We start from the raw sequence: 24,837 nt of genomic DNA, 5'->3' as shown, positions 1-24,837 counted from the left end.
ATTGTGTTTAAGAAAATCTCCCTCCTTGGAAAGCATTAAATTTTCTCTTAGCTGTACTTAGAAAGAGGCAAATCTACCAAACATTTGCAATCAGATGTACAACTTAGAGCATCGGAGCTGTTTAACAGCAACACCTCTGACCAATTACTTTCTTCCACAAATTGCGAAGCAAAGGAAGATAACATACTATATTTTTCATTTTGGAGATGTGAATTTAATGTTTTTTATGCTCTGGGGTGGAAGAAAAACAAAACAAAGAACCAGAACAAATATCAAGTTTCCCAAGTCAATAACATCATATGCACATAGTTCTTTTAAGTTAAGCAGAATTTTCATTTTATCTTTCACTCTTGTTAGTGATCCAATATCATAATGAAAACAGTTATTTAACAGAAAACTGAAACATTTCTGGTGCAAAACATTCTTCCATAACGAACTGCTCACTTTCAGCATTTCTTTTCTAATTTATATCCCGAAGCCACAGATTAATTTAACCTTCAGCAAATTAGCAACTTCCAATGGGAAAACAGCCTGCCTGAAACAGATGCTTTTCAGAACTGACCAAAGTGATCATCATTGCCATGGACACAAGTTCCTCATTTCCTAAGGAAAACTATTAATGGTATAATGTGATTGCTGAGGATTTACAGGAGGACAAGAGTGAGGCACAATGAGACATGCTGAGGACAGAACACATCCCTCCTATGAATGCTCGAGCCCCAAGGGGAGCTGAGAGTTAGACAGTCCCAGGCAAAAGCAAAAGAAATCAGGTGAATGAGTTCCAGGTTGCCAGGAGACTACCCAGATACACTGGCTATTTGGCAGTTCACTAACAAATGGAGATTAATTAGAACAAGAGGTGTTGGATTTTTTTTTCCACACTGAAGCCACCCAATAGATCTTATGCAGACCCAAACCCAAGGGAGCATGCACTCTTCAAGAAAAATACAATCCCAGTCATCCTAAAAGTATTCCCTGTACCCCATAGGCCACAATCTCCCATCAGACTGAGAAGCCCCTTCCCAAAAATCTTGATGAACACTACTGCAGTTCTCAGCAGCATCCCCATCATTCCCTCTCTGACCAGAGCTGTACAACCCAAGCCTCCAACGCTCATTAAGGTAAGGGGCCATAGTGGCGCCAGCAACCACAGACCACAAGAGGGGAAACACCAGAAATCATAAATACTAGTCTATCAGCTCCCACCCTCCAAAGAAATCCTCACCTCATATGCAGGTCAATACAGTGCTAGACCTATCCATCCACTGATCAGATAGACAGCTGCCTGAGTATTACCAAGCTGGTCACGTAATTATTTTTAAAGTTATGTGACTGAAGTACTAAAAGTAAGGAGGCCTCCTTTCATTTACCCAAAGCTTTCATCATCCAAGATATCAGGACTCCCTCCTGGATCATCACGACTGAGCCCTGACAGCCCCTGGCAGACACCCAGCCTCATCTGAATTAGCCACTAATAAAGCATCATCTGTTCTCACCTTCCCCACACTGCAGAAGTGGCTCTAGCCTTTCTTATATCGACCAAACTTGCTAATGACCCCCTGCTAATGATATCTACCAATGACCCCTGGAGATATAAGCTAATGATATCTACTAATGAACTGCAATTGAACTGCATCTTCTGTTCATTAAAGGCCAAAGTCCACTAACTTTACTGTCCTTAAGTAGAGCCTTGGTCTGTCTGCTCTCTCTGGTATTAGCAGGAGAACTTGCAGAAAAAAAAGCACTTCATATCAGGAGGCAGCAGAAGTGGCACTGGTAGGTTAAACACCAGGCTAGCCTTTCCCATCTGTGGTGCTCTCAAGAGGTGTCTTCCCTCTGAAGGAAAAGATGTTTTGATTAACACAGGGCATGAGAAGCTTCAGTTCGGTCTGTGCTCTATCAAAAAAGTATATGTTGCTTTCTGAACATGAGATACAAATTGGTGAAAAACTTTGGACTCAAAGAGAGCTTGAAGTTTAGTGGAAAGGTGGGGAAGAGCCAATAAGTTACAGTCAAATAGAAAACGTATCCAAAGGCTCTGTGATAATTCCACGGTAAAATGGATTTCTTCAGAGTACAAGTGAGTTTTAGGATAATTCTTGTTAAATATCCTGTCTCTTGGCTCCTGAGTCCCTGTGTAGTAGATTTAACCCCTGCCTCAGGATGCTTTTGGAGCAGGGCAGGTGCCAGGGAGATTATTGTCTCTGGAGCCATCACAACTAGATTCAGTAGAGTCCATCAATGGGATGGACTGAGCTGCTGCCATCCATAGCATGGTAATTACAGTAAACTGCAGTCAATGGTAATTTTACTAACACCTGGGAGATGTGGACACACCACCTTCCTCTGCTACTTTTGGCAGCATCAGCCTCCAGAGTTAGTTATGCCTAAGGGGTCAGACATCCTGAAGCAAAAGCCTCTTAAAATGTCTGTGAAGCTTAAATGAACAGGAGAGTAAGTTTGATTCCTCTGGACAAGATACCCCCACTCTGGGCATTTGTGCTTTGCTAATAATCATGTGTGCAAGGAAGACTTTTTATTCTCATGTCCTCCTTCTTGTCACCAAAGCATTAAAACCACATGGAAATAGAAGTTTTTCTTGCATATGGGCTCTTTAGCCTAAATTCTGTCATTTTAGTTGAATTTATACTGTGCTTTTCTGATACTGATCACCCAAGTGACTGAGAGTTCTTCCTAGCTTGGCTGTATAAATGAGAAAATGAGAACACAGGGGTCTCTACTCTCCAAAGACAGACATGGTTGGCCAACCACATATATAGCATATAAATATAGAGTGGAAAACAGTGTTTATTTCAAAATGTATAAGCAGGTGAGGGGGAAAGAAACCCAGACAGCCCAGAAAACATATTTACTGTGCTCTCCTGCCATAAACATTCCAGCAGCCCTGCCCTGGGATCCTAGCACCATTATACAGCTAATATTGCTTGATTACCCATGCACCACCACAGCCTCAGCCTCCCAAGAACTGAAATCGAGTTTTCTATTCTTAGCTTGTGGTAATTTAAGCTCATTATGGAGGTGCTTGTATTCCATGAGCACAAGAGATAAAGGAAGCAATATAACTTTAATGAACAGCTGAAATAGCAACCACAGCAGGCTCTGTAGGCAAAAAAAAAAAAATAATAAAAAAATATTTTCTCAGATGTTGTCTTGATTTCTGTCCCACAGGTCTGAATAGTTAGTGGTCTCTGTATGTTTTATGAAGATATTCACACACACATGCTTAATGGAAGCAAATACAATATGTTATTTAATAAGAGCAGGTACATACTAGTCTGGAAGGTAAAACCACACAAAATATGGAACAGGAAGAAAGGAAAGGTGTTAACCTAGACCCAGGATAAATGAGGATAAATAATTTAAAATAATATTCAGTTTAAACTAGGTAGCCATAGAGGTTTCCTTTTTACATAAATAAATGTCTTCAGTGTCTAATGATTCTCACACAGACTGAAGAAAATGGATGGATGCAGATGTAAGTGTCAGAAACAATAAGTGAAGGAATAAATGCAAAGCATTCTGAGTTCTTTCTGATAAATGTTTGCATGCCCATGTGTATTGATTGGGCGCTGTTTTTCTTTCACTGCCGTTCATTAAGGCCCTAATCAAATCATATGGTCAAATCCTGCAAACCCCTCAGAGGCAGTGGTTGTGTTTGATGAGCAGAGTTCAGGGAGAACAGGAGGTAGACACAAACTGTGTTTGGAGTTAGAGATTTAGAGAAACCATCATCTTTCAGCAACAATGTCAATGTAAAGGATCACTTTACAAACATATCCCATGGATGACAACCTACCTGCATCCTTACTTTATACACTCTCTGCCATGAGTTACAGAAAAGCTTTCCCTTCCAGCACTGAAAGTCAGAATCTGGAGGGAGCTATGGAAGATATCTGCCTCCTTCTCAGCATTAAAATTTGTCCTACTAACTATTAGTAGTAGTAAAATTCCCTTCTCATAAAATTCTCACACACAAATGTTCAGAAGCTAGTGCAACTGGTTAGAATCTGGTATATGTTTAAATAACTTTGGAAATTATATTTGGTCCAGTAGCTTCAAAACAGAACAGTTATTCATTTACTTACTTTTCCATAACAAAATAATTTTTCTGTGCTTTTCACATGGTTTTCAATTTTCTTTTGGCACGCACTCATCATTCCTTCCAATGAGGAAAGAGCAGAGGAAGGAAGAGCGAGGAGAGAAAACATCTGCTTAGGATAAAGGGAAGAAAAAACCCAACACTTCAACTATTGAGTTTATGATTTCAAAATAAGGGGAATATTATGTTAAAAATATGTTTGAAAAACTTCTGACATTGGTACATAATTAGAATTCAAAAAGTGTTTAGATATAATTATTGTCATGTCCTAGAACTTCTGACAATACCTACCTGTGCAACAACTCTGAATATCTCTGCCCTGTCAGAGAGTCAAAGTTAAATTTATCTCTGTGGTGATACATTTCTCTTTCCATTTGGGAGGACTCCTGCATGACTGCATATGGACAGTGTATTTTTGTAGAAGCTGGTAATTATCACAGCACTAATTTGGAGTGCTTTTATTATCAATTAGATAATAAAATTGTCTAAGTATATGGAATTAGGTTTTAAAAATAATTCCAATATATTTTGGGACCAAAATAAGCTAAAGGCTCAGAATTTTTCTGAAAGGATTTCTGTTCTTCCCTTCAAAAGAGAAAAGAAGGAATATCTGAGACAAACATTATCCATAATAACAATAATATAGTTGTCTTTGAAATATCCTGCTCTGTATTGGAAAAGGTATTACGAGGAGTTTCCTGCCAGCTTTTCTGTTCACCCACATGACTTATATATGTAGCGAATTTCATTGGTGACAGCAGAAATATTGTCCTGAGTCCATGAAGACCTTGGTTAACATCTGAGGATGATATCTGAGGACTTTTCAAAGAAGTGTCATTAACATTTTAGAAATGTACCTTTTTCTGCCTAAGCTAACATTGAAGATTCAGTTGGGGAGGGGATGGAAATAGGGTGAAAGACAGCAAGAAAAAGATAACAGGATCCTGTTTATCATTTTGGCTTTATCCAGTAAGACTATCCTTATCATCCATAGCACCAAGCATACTTTTAAAGGCTCCATTTCTGACACTCTGTGAACTCAGACAATGAGATGAACCTGTGAAAAGAAATGTGTGGACAAGCTTCTTCCATTACTTGTCATCCAGTCAGTGCTCTGACATCTGAGAGACACAAGAAACTACTTCCATATAGTAGAGGAGATGTAAACTGAGTTCCCTGCACACAGCCTGGAGATCACCATGTTTGTCACTAGACAGAGTTTTCTAGGGAACTGCTGTGCAGCTGTTGCACTGCAGAAATGGATCATAAATTGTTGTGTTTTTTTTTGTTTGTTTGTTTGGTTGGTTGGTTGGTTTTTTTTTTTTTTTTTTTTTTTTCCCCTCATGTATTTTGACTCTGAAGTAAGAGCAGAGAATACCAGTAAGAAACAGAGTGACCACCAGACTCCAGTGCTTGGGTTTTTTAGCCTTCCAGGAAGATTTTTGTCATACCTTCTGCAGAGTGATAATCTTTAATGTTGTTTACAAATACAGCAGCCAAAACCAGCAGCAGTTACAAGACAGGAATGCAGGTATCAGAGACAGCTGCAAGAACCTATTGTGATTCTTGCACATCAGTCCAAATGAGAAATCTTAAGGGGTTGACTCCCTCTGTGTTGGAAGCTTTTCTGATGAAAAAGCTTTACTTTGGTCTCAATTACAATACAAGGTCTGTTCAATGTGGCTATACCCATGTCTTCAAGTCTTCAGAATTATTGACCCTAGAGGTTGTCCAAGCCATAGTCAGGCCCTGTCTGGACAGTCAATTCAGACAAACAAACAAACCTCATGATTTTTTTTTTTCCTTTGAGCAGGAATGAAGGACCAAGCAGTTGTTTTTTTTTAATTTCTCTTCAGACCAGACACCTCTTGCTCAGACCACCACAATGATAAGAGCTTGCACTCAGATCACTCAGCCTATCACCTGAGTCAGTCATTCTTTTGGCCAACTGAGTTCTCTAATCTGCTCTCCAACCTGGTCTTTCATTCCACTGCCTGCTTGTTCAACAGAAATGGGGAGAAATCCAGATACAGGTGAGAGCTGAGTCCAAGCTCCTCTTTGTGGCCCAGCTCACAATCTCATGCTCCCAAGAAAGTTCACTGTTGTATTTTTCTGAGCGTCTGTGTATCTGTTCCAAATTTTGTGCCTTCCCCATAAAGTAACCTTGCTTAGAGTAATCCGACTGCATTTGCAAGCCATAAGAAAGGTCAGTGACACATATTTAAAAAGCTATTTTGGGATGTCTGGCTCCACACTTTTATCTCTTGAAATTCTCTTCATGGCTTTCTATGGCTCCAATCAAACTCCCATTGATTTCCTCAAGAATTGGATCAGGACTTCTGTTGCGCCTGCCAAAACAAAACAAGCAAAATGCAGTCAAAAGTATGCATTCAGGAGAGCTGCAATAAAACCCGTTTAGATGAAAATGTGGTTCTACTCTGAAGATTGTGTCTGTCAGTGGGGTTGTGCCTTTCCTTGGTTGACTCTTAATCATTTTCTTATCATCAAGGCCAAGTTCATTTTTTAATTTTTTTTTTTTTATTTTTCCCTGAACTACAACCCTCCAAAATCAATCTGGGACAGGAAGTTTGGTCTTGTGGTTAAGACAATGGACTAACATTCCCTCCCATTTCTGCCTCAAGCACCCACCACTGACCTTCATCAAGTTGATAAGGGAATGATTTTCAAAAGCATTCAGCTTTGGCCTGACTCTGCTTTCTAATATCTAAATGGCAACAGAAATTTACATCAATGGGAAGAGAGAGAGGTCAGACCAAAGAATCATAGAAAAAAATGTTTTTCATCCTCACTTCCCTCCATTTAGTAGGGAATCTATTAAGTCCTTTAAAATGGCAGTTCCTCAGCATGGTGAGACACTCCTGAATGGTGACTGTACAGTGTCAGGTTTAATATAGCCTCAGTATTGACTGAGTCATCTAGACGGCGACCATCAGGCTGGGACCAGAGCAAACATATACCTTGTCTGCTATTCTGTTCCTGATTTGTCCAGCCAAGGAAGTTAAGAGATAAATGTGAGAACAGAACTTGTTAAGAGTGCTCCTTCACCATTTATATGGCCTGAACTTCTAACAAAAATAATTATTTTTATATTGTTTATTCATATTAAATACTGTTATTTAATAAATCATCACCATCATCATACTGAAATTAAGCAAATAATTCAGTCAGTCTGATGCTAAAAATATAATCTAGCACATGTGCTTATTTCTACATTGGGAGGAAAAACTACTTTTTCTCATAACATGACTGAACATACATCTGCTAAGTTACAATTTTCTGGACATATATGTATTTTAGTAAAATATTAAGAAGATAATACACTCCAACTATATCAGGCAGTATTACTGGTTTCAAATATGGCCTTGGGCAAATCACTTTTCTTCCTAGCAAATCCATCTTTTTCTTTCCCTCTTTCCCAGTTTCATCTAGATAGCTGTAAGCTCTTTTGGGTGGTGACTGGCTTTCCCTTATTGTTTCTGCCAGGCTTCCCAGTGTGGTCCCTCATCTTGAAAGGAGTTTCCAGATGCAATTGTGATGCAAACAAAGGGATGATTACACTGAATATATTCTACATAAAGCAATTATAGGAAAACCTTCTATCTGGAAATATTTCTACTGGTCTGAGAATATCGTTGGTACTTGAAAAAAAAAAGGATCTACTTCTATTATAACCAACTTGGAGGAAATCCATTAAAAAAATTAGATGTCCTTTTCTGTTTTAAGTTTACCAAGAATTGGAACTAAACACATGCCTTCTGAAGAAATCCCTTTCTCCCTCCAGCTATCACACTGAACTGAAATAAAACAGATGTGCTCAAATAAAAAAATCTGTGCTTACTTGTTATTTTTTTCCTTGCCCTTATTACCAACACATATGACTTGCACCAATACAGGTAAAAGCAAGGAATATTCTTCAGAAGTTTCCCATTGTTATATTCTGCCAATACCTGCTGTGATTCCATTCCTATAAGTAATGGGTTTCTTGTGCTATATTGTCAGATCCCAGCTGCAAAAACGCCAAACTCAAAACTCATTCTTAGAGATTTAAAATAATAATAATAATAATAATTTAAAATTAAAAAAAAATAATAATAAAAATCCCAAATCCAAAACGACAACAAATATAGAAATTCAGCCAGAGATTAATAATTTCAAGATTTGTGGTCAATTAATGCTTATTGCATGAAGACAAAAATGTGCTCTTTAAAAAAGTACTATTTTTGAGACATATAAAGTATTGTTTAAAGCTTCATTCAAATATCATTTCAGAAATAAGTTCTCAGGATGAGATTTCATAGTTTCACCATTACATTAAGAAAAATAAGTTGTTTGTAGAACACTATGCAGTTCATAAGTTACCAGTTATAAACTAATCCTCGATATCCAGTCCAAATCCTAAGGGAGGCTTCAAGGCAGCCACTTCTTTTTGGCAATACAGTGATGAAAGATATATTGTTGAAAATCATAAAGCCTTGGGAAAAAATTTAGCAAACTATCTACACAGGAATGAAATGTTGAGAGCTTGGCTCATCAGCTGGAGCTTTCTGGAGAAGGAGGGGCTGCAAATATTTTTGTACAGGTTAGCTAAGCAGTCTTGAAAACAAAGAAAAATGCTGCATGAAAACTTGCAGAAATTTTTTCTGGTCTGTCACAGGCTCTCACTTTCCAAGGATCTTGTGAGTAAGATTATGTGTAAAGGGAATGTAAACTACTGCTTTGCAAGTTGTTCATGGACTTTGTTATTCCAGATGAGGTTTGCATTCAGAAAACATGTGCCTTCAAATCCCTTGGAACATCATATGGAGAGATCATCACTAGCAAAAAAAAAAAAAAAAAAAAAAAAAAAAGCATAAAAAGAACATGTATGTGACACTGAACAAGCACCCATTGCCCCTCATAGTGGCTGTCTCTCTGGTGAATGCAGAGGAAGGTCACTCTTCCACAGTGCAGAGAATAGCAGAGTATTGCACCAGAATGAGCTGCCACTTCCCTTGCTTCTTATCAAGGCTGAGCTCTTGACAAAATAAAACCCACAGGATTTAGTTGTGCAGCTAGATGCTCCATCAGCACCAACAGTGGGAGAAGCCAAGGCATTTTATGAGAACATTTTAGTGTACAGGGCTTCATCACAAGTCATTTTATAATCCAGTAAAACTTTCCCAGACAAAAAGGACAGTAGTAAAGAAGGTTTCCTAAATCTTTTGTACTAGATGAAAAAGGCTTAATTACCATCCCTAATGTTAGGAAAGCAACTCCCTTGAAAAGTCTGCGACGCCCTTCACACAACTGAGGCCACAGACTCAGCAGGGCCTGAGTCAGCCTGTGCCTCGCATTTTTCCCAAACCTTTGTGGATCCATTTACTTGTCCGATAAGCCCTCAAGGCCAGGCCTGGTGGGCTGTCTTGCATCTGTGCAGCAGTGGCACTGATGCCCTCTGCAGATGCAAGCCTGGCACAGGGCATGAGGATGCTGTCTGCAGCCTTCAGGCACCAGTCTGCAGAGACCTCCATGCTCGGACGTGTCCCACCAGCAGATGTGCTGGGGGCAGGCCTGAGGGTGGTTTGTTAAGCTCTGGAGACCTTATTTCCAAGCAGAACAAACCAAGCCAAGAGTCACTTCATAAGGATGTCCTCACTGTGGCTGTGCTGTAATACAAATGGCCGGATAAACTGAGACTCACACCCAGGCTTCAAATATAAACATTGGAAGTGACATGATAATTTTGTCATGTTAACACCTCAGCTAGGCATCAGAAGAAAAGAAACCAAAATCCTGAAGCTGAGCAGTCCCAGAAGCTGGAGATCCTGGAGCCAGATCTAAAGTTTGTGGTAGAATGGGTTCTGTACACAGCTTACTTATACAGGATGATTTATTTTTAATTTCAGACTAATTCTTGGGAAGACTTCAGAAAGCATTTGATATTTTTGGCAAAATCCTGGTCCCACTGAAGTCAATGACAAATCACCCATGACTTCAATGAGACCATGTTTTAAGGCTTTGTTCCTACCATCTCAATACAATAGCACTTCTGCCAATTGCAGAACTTTTGGTTATTACTGAAAGGAGACATTATTAACAGAAGAATTTTCTTAGTGGGTTCATCAAATGATTGTACTGAGAAAAGTTTGATATACTTCAGTGGCCACATCCTTCTGAACACATACTCAGTGGCAGTTAGGAACATATGTTTTTTATAAATTTCTCATTCAGAAACAAAGACTGACAGTAAAACCCAAAAGCTTTGATATTTATATAAATTGCTAAATGGTTGCACTGGAAAGTACATTTCAATTAACATGTCATAGTGTATCACAGTTGTTTTAAAGTTTGCCGACTCAACTCACTTTAGCTCCATGTAAGTAGTTTAGGTTTACTTGAAGTTTCTCAGATAGAAAACAGTTTGCCTCAGCGTGTGCTCTCCGACAAGTGGAGATTTTTTTAGGTCAAATTGTTTCACTCAGACCCGGAACATGCAATAACATTAGTATTATTTCCACTCTGTTACCTATTTCGGAGCTATGCCAATAGTCTCTCTTGGGTGTTATATTAGCACTATATTCCAGTAAAGCCCTTTAGTAACATTTTAATAGATTAACTACTAATCAAACACAACTTTGCCCATTTGTGTGTTAGCTTTTTTGTTTCTTATGTACTCTGCTGCCGCCTCTAGGACAACATTATAAATCTAGGTTTTGTTCTATGGCAAGCAGAGGTGAAAGTTAATTCTATACCTCAACTAACACTGTAGGAGAAAAAGGAGAAAGTTCTCTCTTTAATTTTTGTTAATTTTGAAAACTAAAGTGAAAATTTGAGAGCAAATATATTCTATTAATGAAAATCAGGTCTTCCCAGCAAAGACACAACAATTTTAATTCACTGTCTTTTCTAGATTTATCTAATCTACTGAGCTCTTGGGTCTGTGGGCAAATAAGAAAAATCTCTTTAAAACTTACCTAGCTTTCAATTTTTCAAAAGATACAAGAGTCAAGTAGATTAGCGTGTATAAAATGCCCCTTAAATGTCAGAAATTGCCTGCAAGCTGGGAACCAGATAATGCACTCTGGTTCTAAACCTTTCACTCTTCTAGGAATACATCAAAATGCATTGATGTATTTTGCTCACATCCCAAAGGGCACTTATATTCATGGAGAGATTACAGCGTATTTCCTGATATTGATTGTACTGGGTTGTGGGCTGGTAATCTCAGAGAAGAAGAATGGTTGTCCTTGAGGAAGAGGAAAACTGTGTGTGTCATCCCATGCTCCTGTCACCAGCCTGCACAGGTGACCTGGAGCAGATCTTGATGGGCAGAGACCACTGGCTAGCATGCGCCTTTGCCAGGGTATCTTTTCTGGCAGGTGTTGGTAATGCTAATCCTCAGGAGACATGAGATAAAGAAAATTGGACAAACAGTAAGGAAAAGCTATAAAAAGGTCAATTTGGACTTGGAATTAACTAGCACAGAGCTCATGCTATACATGCAATTCTCATTTCCCTGTAGTATTTAAATAAAATAACTACCAGTCCTGAGAAGAGACCCTTTCTGTTTGTAAGATTGTCATTTCTGTGGCCCCACTTGCCTGCAGAAGGACTTCACTTACTTGCTTGGCTGCTCTAGGCTAGCAGGACACATTCAGAGCATTGTGACCTTTTTTGCCTGATTACACAAACAGAAGGGATTTTAGCTTGATATTATAACAATAATATAATGCCCTCTTGATATTATAGCAATAATATAATGCACTCTTTTTAGTGCATTTTGGAGATACCTTATCGAAAAGAGAGAAATCTGCAATATTCACACTCACATGAGAATTGACACTTCAGTCTCCCTTCCCCCAGATGTTTGATGCCATTACCATATTAATACACTCTCACTATATTGACTCCTCTGAAAACAAACAAACAAACAAAAAAAAAAAACAACCATCATAAACTAAATAGCAAAATTGACTAAAACAGAAAGACATGTACACACAGCTTCTTTGACCTACTTGTGCTTCATTCACCAGCCCTTTTGCCCTTCAGATGATGATATTTTCCTGCCTCAAGCTCACCTCATCTCCACCAGTGCTACTTGTAGCTCCTATGACCTTTTGTCTGGACTGCCACTCTACCTGAGCCTCCCAAGCATTCCTCTTATCTCATGTACAAGCCACTGCCACTTTTGCTCATTAGCTGGTGAGATAAACATTTTTATTATTTTAATTGTTGACCTTGAAGATTGACTTGAGTGTTAGCTGACCTCCAATTAGATCACAAACAAAGCCTACTGAAATCACTGAAAGTTATAGCATTGTCTCTACTTGGATCTTGGGGCTTGCATCAGTTTCTTAAAGGCTCACAAGGTCAGCATATCTTGCCCATCTGGGAAACATGGTTAAATAGTGACAATTCAACCCAAAATGAAGATCCCAGTGAAGGCAGTGAGCATTTTGCCATTGGCTGTGCCAGAATCCCATTATGTTCAAACTCTTATAGGCAAGCTATGCTTTTATTGCATAGAAAGTAGACTTGCTGAAGCACTGCTGTACCCAGTTTTCCCCACAGAAAACAAATGTCTTATTGAGTCCAACGTCCTTCAACATTAAAAACAGAAACATGTATAAATCATATTAGCCGAAAATGTGTGGAACACCTTCAAGCCTTTTCTATTTCTTGTCCAACAAATATTTCCTGTGTACTTTGCTCTTATTTGAGAAATGCTAAACCCCTTCATATAAAACTGAATAAATAAATTGCAGCCATCAGAGAATGATTACGGAAAGCTATGCCAGAACTCAGTGTCTTGTGGTCACTCCACAATAAAAAGATTGCTTATGGTGCTATGTTTTGTTTCCTTTTTCATTATTATTTTAAAAGAGGGAATAACTTCTGAAGCCATATGGAAAAAAGTTTGATTAAAAGTATATTTATACAATATATTCCCAAATAAAAATCCCTTCTGATTAGGGGCAAATCTATTTTGGTTTGGATGTTTTATTTATTTATTTTACAACCAAGGATTGTTCGTTCAGAGTTTTCCCATTATACTAAATAGTGATATATGAGTAGCATGAAAAATGAAAGCTGGCAGAAGCAGTTGAAGAAAAAGAAATCTCCATAGGAGCCTGGATACGAAACTGCAATTGCTGTAAGTGATGAATGCAAAGCAACGTTCTTTTTGAATACTAGTCTTTGAAAAATGCATACTTGAAAAGAACATCTCAAAATGCTTTATGCATGAAATATACATTTTACCTTATTTAAAAATTATTAAAAAATCTTAGCTGTAGGCATCTGCTTACACTTTTACCTACTCATTAAAATTGTTAGTATTACTCCATTTTTATGCAGTCTTAAAATAATATAATATTAAGTTAGAGGAAATGCAGAGTAAGAAGGAAGTCTCCTCCAGTACAATTCCCAAATCTACCACAGGAAAGAGCAACCCAATAGTCCCTTTCAGGACACGAAGAGGGAAGAGGTATAACAAGCAGAGGAGGCAAATAGGAGCCAGGATTATTTGGTCAGATTTTGTTCATTCATTTTTGAAATGGAAATAGAAACAACTTGCATCCCCTGGGTATTGCTAAAGACTTAATTATGTTTTTTTTTTTCTTTTTTTTTTTTTTATGATGCTTCAATTATACTTGCATGGAATGATAACTGCATATTGCCACACACACACAATTATTCATTTGTAGTCTAGTAACACATCCAGAGTAGTCTTATCCTCTGAGAAATGATAGGCCCCACCCTACAGAGATTACAAAAATAATAATAATAATTCATTATTGTTAAAAAGTAAGATAATCATATCTAACAGATGGGCAATTTGTAGGAAGCTATTTGTTGCTTTTTGTGCAGGAGTACTTTCATTTGTACATACATAAATGTTAGTTTGCGCGAAGTGCCAGTAGATGGAGCTAAAGAATATAAGCACATTTTTGGTTTTTGGGGGGTCAACGGAAGATGTAGAGAATGTTCCCTTCCGCCCTGTAACTTGTACCGAGATACCAGCACGAGTCTCCATCGAAGCTGAACCTGAAATTTATCCTAATTAGATTGCCAGGTTTGCTGTTGGTTCCCAATTGCACTGAAGTGTCAGCTCCATCATCATACATCCTCCAAGGCTTCTTGAATCCTCTTGACTGCCACAGCCCTTTCCCACCACCCATCCAGACATCAACTGTGAGGTAGGAACAAGGTGCAAAAAGAGAGAAATATCATGTGGTAAGCCTAGACTAAACACAGACAGATGTAGAGGTCTGGGAGGGAGAGGGAAAGGATGGGGCCAAGGTGGGAAATATCTGTCATCATGGAGCTTTGCAGTATTCATACCTCAGAATATCTATGGTTTAATCACAACTGTTTTATTTGGGATTTGCCCCCAAAAAAGGTCCAAGCAAGACCTAAGGAAAAAAGAAAAAAAAAGAGAGAGAGAGAGAAAGAGAGAGTGAGAGAGAAACTTCTAGTTTTGATACACTATTTCAAAGCCTTTGTTTGAAAATTTAGTTCTTTCCAGCTAATTTTGACAAGAGATATTTAAATCCTAGATTGATTACTATTGAGCAATACCACACTCACCTAATATTGCCTCATTCATTGCTGTTGCACACAAAGCTCATCTCAGACATAAATATTTTGTGAAGATTTTAGGTCAATGCACCATAATAAATCAAGAAAATTGATACCTAACACATGAGTCCTTGAGCTGTGCAGGGCAGGGATCTCCCTCCCTCCCTTTGGGTGCAATTGTCCTTCTGCTCCCATAGTGTCTAAGCTGGACAAAAAGCTACAGGGATATTTTCAGAAGCAAAACCACCACATCAGTCAAAGGTAAAGTTTCCCATATAGCTGAGATTTCTTCTTTACTTTTAATTTTGTGCATACACTTTTCATAAACAAATTGTTTATAGAATAAAAGAAGGGGTTGATTATCAAATTAAGATTTTTACTCAGTGAATCCTTACTTAACTAGTAAACATGCAGGGTCAAAATGACTTTAAAAGTAATTTGCTGAAATTCTTTATCTTTCACAGCTTTCATGATTTGGCTGAGCAAACACCTCCCAATAGAAGCTGTTAATCAAGTTTTATATGTATCAGCAACTTTCCCCATCATAAACAGTGACTCACCTGTGATTTAAAAAAAAAAAAAAAAAAAAAAAAAGAGAGAGACATTTTCCTCCAAGTCATCTTGTTTATGTTAGTTTCTCATTGCCACAGCCATGGAAATTTAGTAGAGCTAAGATGACAAAGATTAACTACTCAGTGCTAGGCACGAGGTTAGAGGCTGTACTGGAGCAACATTGGTGCTGAAGGCCTTGGGGGCCTGGAGATTCCCCCTTGGCACAGCTGGGAGCAGGCTGGAGCTGGGTCTCGAAGATGTGGCCATTCTGGCTGAAGGGCAGATTAAAACCCCTGGAGCTACTGTTGCCTGAGGTTGTAAAAACAAACCCAATGCTAATATTCATTTTTGCTCAGGGTGAATTGCTTTACCTTTATGCCATCCCCTTGGAGAGAAATAAATGCATGCAAGTTTCTTGCTGCTGTCCCTGTAGTGAAGGTTTCTGCCCCTGGAGTCAGACCACGGCCATGCACAAGTGAATGTGACATCCAGCACAACTTAAAGGAAAGAAGCCAGCATCCGCCGAGTGAGAAGAGGCACTGGAGGATGTGGTGTGGGTGTCAGGGAGCATGCTAGCAAGTGCACACAAACAGGTCTGCTGGCTGGGAAGAAAGCTTCCTGTCCACAGGCCGCTCACGCACGCCTCCTCTCTGTCATTGTCCTTTGTGCCCACTATAAGTGTCTGCCTGCTCAGCCACACAAATTGTGTGCTGCCTGCCAGCTAAATGGGGGCAAGAAGATTGGGTAGAGGAGAAATTTCTACCTGGCGTTTTTAGACTGATTGCTGGAGGAATTTTGGGATAAAGTCCCCTGGCATTAGCTGAATGAAAGTTGCTGTTGCTGTCCCAGTTATGCTGCTGTGTGCTGACCCAGCTGGTACCTCTTCACAGACTGCATAAACCAAGAGTTTATTCATAGTTAGAAATACATATATAAACTTCAGTGGGCTTAAATCAGGCCAAGACTTAAAAATCAAGCTTTTTAAAAGTTGAAAGGAAGTGGCAACTTTTCCCAAAGGCAGATCTCAGGACCTGTAGGACTGTAAAGGTCAAAACCTAGAGCAAGAAAACTAGAGGCCATTAGGACAGACCTTTTGGAGTAATAGGTGCTAAAAGGTGAGGAGAAAGCACAGTAAGGGCAGTATCTGGCTAGTAAGTGGCATAACTGCCCTCTCTATTAGGATTGCAAGCCAGTATCATTCCCACATCTTCCTCGTGATATCAAAATAATGAGTAAGTGAGTCAAAAACAGAAGATTGGGTGAAAAACAGTGTCTTTTTTTCCATGAAAGTGTTCTTCACACCCCTTCTCCTGTATATTAAGAAATGCTTTTCCTCTTGCTATAGTGCCTGTCTGAAAGAGATAATTAAGTGACATCCTGGTAACTGCTTAAGAGAACAGAGGAAGATTTTGAGTGCTGGCACATGGCGCACACTTTACTACAGCAATTGTGCAAGCTCAGATTTATTGGGACGGTTAGTCATATCAGTCCAAAGACTGTCACATCCCGTTTTCACCAGTGTCATGTAATTAATCTTCTCCTGACTTAGAGTCAGACCTCATCATTCTAAATACCATAATAGATTTTTAAATGAGAACATTAATAACAAGGTCTCTCTATTATTTACCTTGGCTAGAGTAATGAAAGCCAAAAAGGAGATGGCTACTCCCAAGGGCAGGCGAGGAGAGGCGTAAGAAGGAAATGAAGGTTGCTGACCTTCCTGTAGAAGAACCCAGGAAAAGAGCATGATTTGCAGAGCTTCAGTTCATCACTGAAAAAGAGATTGTTGTTGTAATTTCTATTAAGTGCTTTGGAAGTACTTCCAAACGATGGTGATGAGGGCCACAGGCATACTTAGATATCTCTATCAAACAATATAAGCATAAAGTTATAATATGTCGGTCTCATTTAAAATAAATACAATGTACTGGAATTTTTATGCCAGTAACCAGACTATACTGGTTATCTAAATTTGACAGTGTAAGGATGTTGAGCAGATTCATTACAAATCAGCTCTATAGTTAGGGTTGTATTACAGGAGTTTAAGGAAAAAGCCAGAGGCAAGAATTTCATTTGAAAAGACTACAGAAAGCTGTGATAATATAAGATACTTTGAATTCCTTGTCTGTATTATTTTTTTTTTCCTGAGATGTATGTAGAATAAAGATATTTCTATAGATATAGGAACACAACATACAAGGTAATAAAATTGTGACACATTGTTCATGTACCAAATCAGAACAGAAGCAGTACAATATTGAATCAGCCTCATGACAACTACTATAAGGTGAATAAGGCCATGGAAAAAATGCAACTTCCTCTAAATTGCAGGGTTAAAAGTGGTGTCTCATGCTGATTTTCTACCAGTGAACTCCATTAAGATGAACAGACTAATAAGAGATGTATTTCAGAGTTCAGTCCCAATTATCCAAACACCACAGAGCACACCAAATGAATACAGATTACCATGATTTCATGCAAACAATGGATTTTTCAGGGAAACACTGAAGTCGAGTCACAACTAGAGATTTTCCAGGAAATGAGAGGGATTCATCTCCCTGGTGTGCCCCAATCTCAGCAGCCAGAGAGAAGCGAAATGCTCTATGATATGGACACAGAACTTGGAAGTGAGTCTTCTGAGGTTTGATGTTGTGATCACTGGAGAAAACTGCCCTCCATCTCTCTACTGAAAGGTTTCAAACCCATTACAGAACACAGACCAGCAAGTGAAAATCAGGCATCTTCTATCAAAGGTTTAATTTTTTGACACCTTTCTGCCAAAAGGTGTCACACAGATATAAATATCCACAACTATATGTTGAAGTTGTCAGGAACAGTAAAAATACTACTGGTCCTATGTAGAGTCCCACTCAGAGGCCAAGACCCATTGAGGGCAGGTGCTTAAAACACAACAGAAAATTATTCCTTACTCATGCTTAACAGTGCAAAGGTAAATGCACCTGAATGACTATGGAAATATACAGTAGAAGCTGACCCCAAATAATTTACAGTGCAAATACAAGAGTGGAGCAAGAAGTTTGATAAACAAAGTTAAGCACAGTGCACAAGGAAACTCTGACAAGAATCATCAGGTTGGAAGACTCATGGGCATACAGATTGTGCAGTCATTTTCTGAGATATATGAAACCATTGAACTGTAGGAGAGTCAGCAAATGTTTGCAGGGTAATGTGTTGGTCATGCTTGCTTTTTACACGTGAGTCCTCTAGACAAGGCAGAAAATACCTGAGTGTTGTATTGTTGTACACACCCTCGCAACTTCTGTATTGTTTTATTTAGGTGTCACTTCTTTTGATAACCATGACAGGAGTACTAGAGCTGGGAGAATCAGAAAAGGTGACATAAAATATGGTCAGTCAGAATGACACACTTTACTTTTATTATTTCAAATGGAAAATTTGATTTGAGAGCTTTTGGAGGGTACTATTCTTAATTTACAACAAAAGAAGTTGAAAATGATGAATACCATATATCATTGTTTTTCAGAATGGCACCTTGAAATGTTAAATATATTAATCTAAAATGATATACTATATCCAAAAACTGAAATGCGTTAATATGACTTTTCTTCCTCCCTCTAAAAGTTCATTGAATGGAATCCACCTTAGGACGATACAGATCTCTAGTAGAGCTAAAATTTCTTTTTTCAAATTTCATAGAATTTCAAAATTACTTTCACTTTGTCCTGTAACTTGCTAACTGCAATTCCCAAAGCCAAAATTTTCATAATCATATTCTCATCATAATGATATCCTTTTCAAAGCATCTTTTCTCTGATGATTTCTGGAAGATTTTTAAAACAAAAAGTGATGTAAACAAGCATGCTGTCAGTTCATGACAAAAGAAAAAGGAAAGGGTCATCTTGCAACAATCTAATTGGTTTTCTGTCTGCTGACCACAATGAAGATCATCATGTAAAACAGAGTAAAGGAAATTAATACAAAATATTCAGGGACAAAAAAAATGAAATATTCAGGACAGGGCTGTTTATAATTAAGGCTTAGTTATCTCACACCCTGAATGGATGAGATATTGGTAGGAAGAGAGAAATTTATTGTCTTTTTTTTTTTTTTTTTTTTTTTTTTTCCAAGCACTTAAACACCATTGCTAAATCTTCAGGATAACTGTGCTAGATACACATACCTCAAGGGACACAACTGTCCTAAGGAATTTCCAGTCTAAATAGACATGACAGTGAGAGAATAGGAAAGAAGGAAAATTATCATATCCAGTCAGAGATAAGGTCTGAAGCACCCACAGATTACATGCAGTCAGGCTCACGCTTATCACTGGAGCATTAGGGATACCTTAGGTCAGCTTGGGCTTGCATGCAACGTCCCCTCCCCATGGTGATGTCCCTGTGGCTATACCCATCTCTGCTCATTGCAGAGAGCAACTCTGTGGTAGATCTGAGAAAGTAATCCGTCTTCCAAGCCCAAAGCGCTGCATGGGGCCACAGACCAGCAAAATCCCTATTTGCATGATCCTCAAGTGCTCCAGCTTATCCTCTAACAAATATTCACCATGCTTTTAGCTCCTTCAGGAAACCATATTCACAGCTCAGAGACTAACTGGAGAAAAACACACCACTTGTGACTGCAATAACATTACTGCCACTCCTCCAGGACTTTCAGTGAGTGATGCAAGTCCCAGACCTGTAAGGAGTGGCTGGTCTCCCTGGGCAGTGTTTTTCTGGCTCAATGTCCCAGTGAAGTCAACAGCAAATGCTTTCAGGATGCAGGATAAGGGACTTGTCATGTATGTGCTTTGAGTGGTTCCTGAACAGAATTGCCCTCATTGGGACTAACTACTCATTTCTTTTTGAAAAATAAATAAATAAATAAAAAACTTTTAAAGCATCCTGAAAGATACTGTACACAGACACACACAAGGCTTTGTCCTTCCAGACTAACCCTCCAACAAATACATATATATATAATAACTACAAATGTGAAGACACTCTAACAGTATAATGTTTTGTTCTTGCATGTCTCTTTCCTATTACTCTTCAAAAAAGCTATTACGCCCTGTTCTGCAGACTTTTTTAGCAGGAAAAGTGGGTGGCATACCCCAGAGCAACAAGCAGAAGGAGTGGACCTGTAATACTGATTTAATGAATGCCAGAAATGATCTCTTGCCTACATAAGCTAATTTATCATGCCAGCAAGAACAGGAGTGGCTGTAGCAGTGGTACAGCTCTGAGAGTGCAAAACTGATCTTTTTGCCAAATTCCCAAAAGAGAAAAGAACAGATCTGTTTAACGGATCATGATAAGTCACAATTGTCATTACCACATTTCAGTGCAACATGCTTTATTTAGCTCTTTAACCTTGGCCTATTTGTTATCAGCACAGTTGAGAATAGTTTATATTCATTAGGAGACTTGTTTATTTTGTAACATAATCCTTTCCTTTGTTAACATGAAAGCACAGAGCATGAAGCACTGGAAGGACAGTTCATCCAGGTCTGCAATGTTGTTCCATAAAAAATACCTCTTGATAAATGATTACCAGGATTAGATTTTATGGGCTAGATTCATAAGAAATTTCAGTCTAGTTCCCATATGTTTCTTACATAATAGGAAACATGCAAAAGATACTTAAAAGTGCAATTCCCGGTCATTCATTAAGTGCTCCCCTTCTCTCATATTTCTGAGCAATATAAGGCATTCTGTATATTTTGTGGATTTACTCATCTTGGAAGAATTTGTTTTAAGCGTGTTAATATTTTCCCGTAATTTGAAACCAGATTTTTACCTGCACTCCCTAAGGATCATTAAAAACAAAACAAAACACATTTTTGCTCTATTCTCATCTTGTTTGTACCCAGTTCCAGGAAAGACTTCAGCACACACAAGAAAGAAAATTACACTGGAACAGGTGGCTGCTGTTGGACTGCACCGAAGTCTTACATTTCCATGAGAGGCTTGTGACTCCTGCTACCATCCTGAAGCCCTCAAGTCACCAAGAGAGAAAAAAGAGAAAGCCCACACATATTTGATACTCCCCCAAAACTGCAACTTCTCTGAGCCGCAGGGTAGGCTGGCTTAGAAGAAGTATGCAAAAAGTTTACTGGTCATCTTGAAAATTTATATTTATACTACATCTCCAATCTGTCCTTGAAAGACATACTTCTAAAGTAAATGGAAAATGTGTCTTTGGATAAACTAGATCACCATGCACCACCAGAAGCACTGTCTTGATAGCACTGCACAGGCTAGTGTTAGGGGCCAAGTTAATGGAGGCAAGTCAACTCTTAGAATTATAGATATGTGATCATGGGGATTTAATAGAGCCTCTAAGACAGAGAATCAAATTCCATTGTTAAGTGCTCACATGTCTTTTAAACCTGCTTCTGTCCCACGTTTGCATTAACCCCAGAGACAAATGGATGGGTTTCTTCTGCCACTTTCTTTATGTGGCTCTTTAAAGTCAACAGAGGCAGATTGAGTGTGGCCACTCTGCACCACAGGAAGGTTTTTTTCTGTTTGGACTCTGAGCTTTACCCTCCCTCCTTCCTTCTTACCCTTGTGGAGGAGACAGTACGTTTATATTTCACCACCTTTCCTGTGTTTAGAGATCAGCAGCTGTTTGTCCTCTCAGCAGAAGTCAGGACAGACTTCAAGAACCCACGCACACAGGCTGCTGAGCACATTTTATGTGCAATAAGAAAGACATATCTGTTTGCTCTTTGTGTGTGTGAAAAAAAAACAAACACCTGCAATGTTCATATTAAAGCTGAACTTTTGAACCATCACTGCTCATGTTAGGAATATCTTGTTCACCTATCCTTGTCCTGGAATGTTTTCCATAAAGCTTTATGATGGAACACATAGTAAACAGAAACAATCTTTATCGTTCACAATCATTTAGTCTTGCTCACAGCCCACAGTTCATCCCTGCTGCAACCTGGATTTGGGGCTTTTTTTCCCCTTCCACTAGACAGATACATCTAGGTAGGCTTTGATGTGCTTGGACCTCTGTGACTAAAAGAGGCAAGGGAAATGCACCTGAAACAAAGTCATTTCTGTTTCTGTGGAAAAAAAAAATAAAAAAATAAAATCTCTTTTACAGTCAGGCTATTGATTCCTTTGCAAAAGAAGAAAAGTAGGATTCGAACTAATCAGTTTAAGTACTTTTTTTTTTTTTTTTTTTTTTTTTTTTTTTTTTTTTTAAGCTAAAGAAACAGTGATTTAACTCTTTGCCTTGTTGGACATGTATGGTTTGTACCACAAGATTACTAGGTGACCCTTCTAAAAACTTGTTGGATTAAACTGAGCATGAGGTGGCTCTCTGCACAACTGGCTGCTTTCAGGACAGACAGAAAGAGACCAAAAGGTTATTTCAACTGTTCTTCTACATAAAAAGCACTCTGATTTCAGCAGGATTTGGGTTCCACGAAAGGAGCCATCTGGAGCCATAACCACACTTAAGGATCTCTGGAAATGCCTTGTGGGTATTCTTTGTGCTTCTGGAAACCCAATGCCATTGAAAGACTTCATGAACTTTTGTTCTTTAATGGCGAGCATAGCTGTGGTTGATGGAGAGTTAGCAGACCCGAAGGGCGGTTAAAGCACAGTAGCTTCTGTAGCTGGTGGCACACAAGAGAGCATTGTCTTGCCTGTATGTCTGTCTGCTGCTGACTCCTGACACTGGACAGAGACCCATTTACAAGGAGCGCTGGCCCCATGCCAGGGGCTGTCTCAAGGCTGGAGATCACATCTCTGGGACACCAGCAAGATATGTTAACCATGCTGCCGCAGGAGCAAGCAAGCTATTTTTCACAGAGCATCCTACACTTTCCTCTGGGACAAGAGGACAGAAGGTCCGTAACAGGAATGATTTATGCTCTGCACATAAAGAGCTATAGTAAAAACCTGGCATTATGCTAGGATGGCACCCACTCCTGAATTTATCCAAGTCCAGTATTGTTTCCATTAGATAAACTTCTAGGTTTGGCATCATTTAACAAAGAACAACTTTATAATGAAAATTCACTTTGGGATGGAATTTGGCATGTGCACTTCTGTGCCCAGGAGCCAACTTCACTGTTCTCCATATGTATTTTAATCGGTTGATTTGTTTTCAAGCAACAGGAATCCAAACAGGTCAGTTTTTATTTATACATCTGAGGTCTACTTTCCTTCATTTTATAAGTGGGATTGTTCCAGAGTTGCAGCTCTTTTTAGAGTGCCTACAAATTAGCAGCTCTCCTTAATGCCACTGATTCATAAGGATTCAAGTAGTTGGTGTTGTTACTGTTGTTGTTATTATTGTTGTTGTTGTTATTATTATTATCATGGAACTATAGCACACCTGAATTTTATAGTAACATCTCTAAAATTAAAAATATAAGTCATTGCTACATATTTGAAAGAATAAGATGCTGTGGATGTTTTGATATTATGTTCTGGGATGAAAAAAAATATTTGACTTGAAAAGTCTCCTCTTCAAAATTACTTTTCATGTCATCATGCAGGCCTGGCAATCATTAAGTATAAAATGAGAGAATTATGCAAGACAGCAAGTTTGGCAATACCTATACAGCCTTCTCTCTCTTACAGTTCTGCCTATATTTATCATTACAGACCATAGCATTTTTTAAAAACACCCTATTTTTCTCCATTTTTGAAAGTCTATTCAGAAGCAGCCACATTACAGCAGAGCTACCTACCTTCCATCATCCATACTTTGTACATATGGCATAGATCAACCACAGTTAGGCAGTTTAGGCACAGTAAAACCAGGGTTATGGAGAAGGATCACGCCAACTGATTACAAAAAAAAAAAAAAAAAAGCACCTGCAAAGACTGGGATTTCCAAGAGCTTTCAGATTTATTGTGCACAGGCATAGTGACAATGGTGGGAAGTCTGGTCCTCTCTGATTGTGTTTGCCATATACCACTGAGCCACCACTCAGAGCAGTGCAGTCCTTGACTTGAATTCCATATATAAATGATCTGTTTTCAAACAAACAAACAACAGCAACAAAACAGTGCAGGGCACTCTCAATAGATAACACAAGGACAGGACTGCCTAAGTTCTCATTAAGACATTCAGAAAACTTGGACAAATACATAAAGTTATTGCTGGAAATGAATTACTGACTCATTTAATGGCATTCTTCCCTCTAAGTCAGTTTGAGCAACATGCAAGTTCAAGGAAGGAGGCAATGAGATCAGGGAGTGATAATGCACATCAGATTAAGTATGTGGTTAAGGGAACATTCAGCAACCAAAAGGAAAACCAAACACCATTCTGGGCTGCATGACAAAGGCAACAGTTCCTTTTCTTACACATGGATGAAGCTGCTTTTAGGATATTGTGTATGACTTGAGGCTTGTCTGTCATGGAGAGAATGAATGATCAGCCACTTCTTTCTGTTAAACCTCAAGAACTGCTTCCCTCAAGCTCTCAGGAGATGAGAAAAACAAGTCCAAGTGTTTGAAATTTAAGACAGTTTGGTCAAATCTTACCTCTTTTCTTGTTCTTCCACTGCCCTTTGCTTGAGTCTGAACAATGTTGTGTGTAAGGCACTTTTGGTAGGTAAACACAGAGATCACATG

The sequence above is a fragment of the Aythya fuligula genome, chromosome 6, assembly GCF_009819795.1.
Source record: "Aythya fuligula isolate bAytFul2 chromosome 6, bAytFul2.pri, whole genome shotgun sequence".
NCBI classification, from domain to species: Eukaryota; Metazoa; Chordata; class Aves; order Anseriformes; family Anatidae; genus Aythya; species Aythya fuligula.
The sequence above is the reverse complement of the archived record's forward strand: the minus strand, read 5'-3'. Positions refer to the sequence as shown.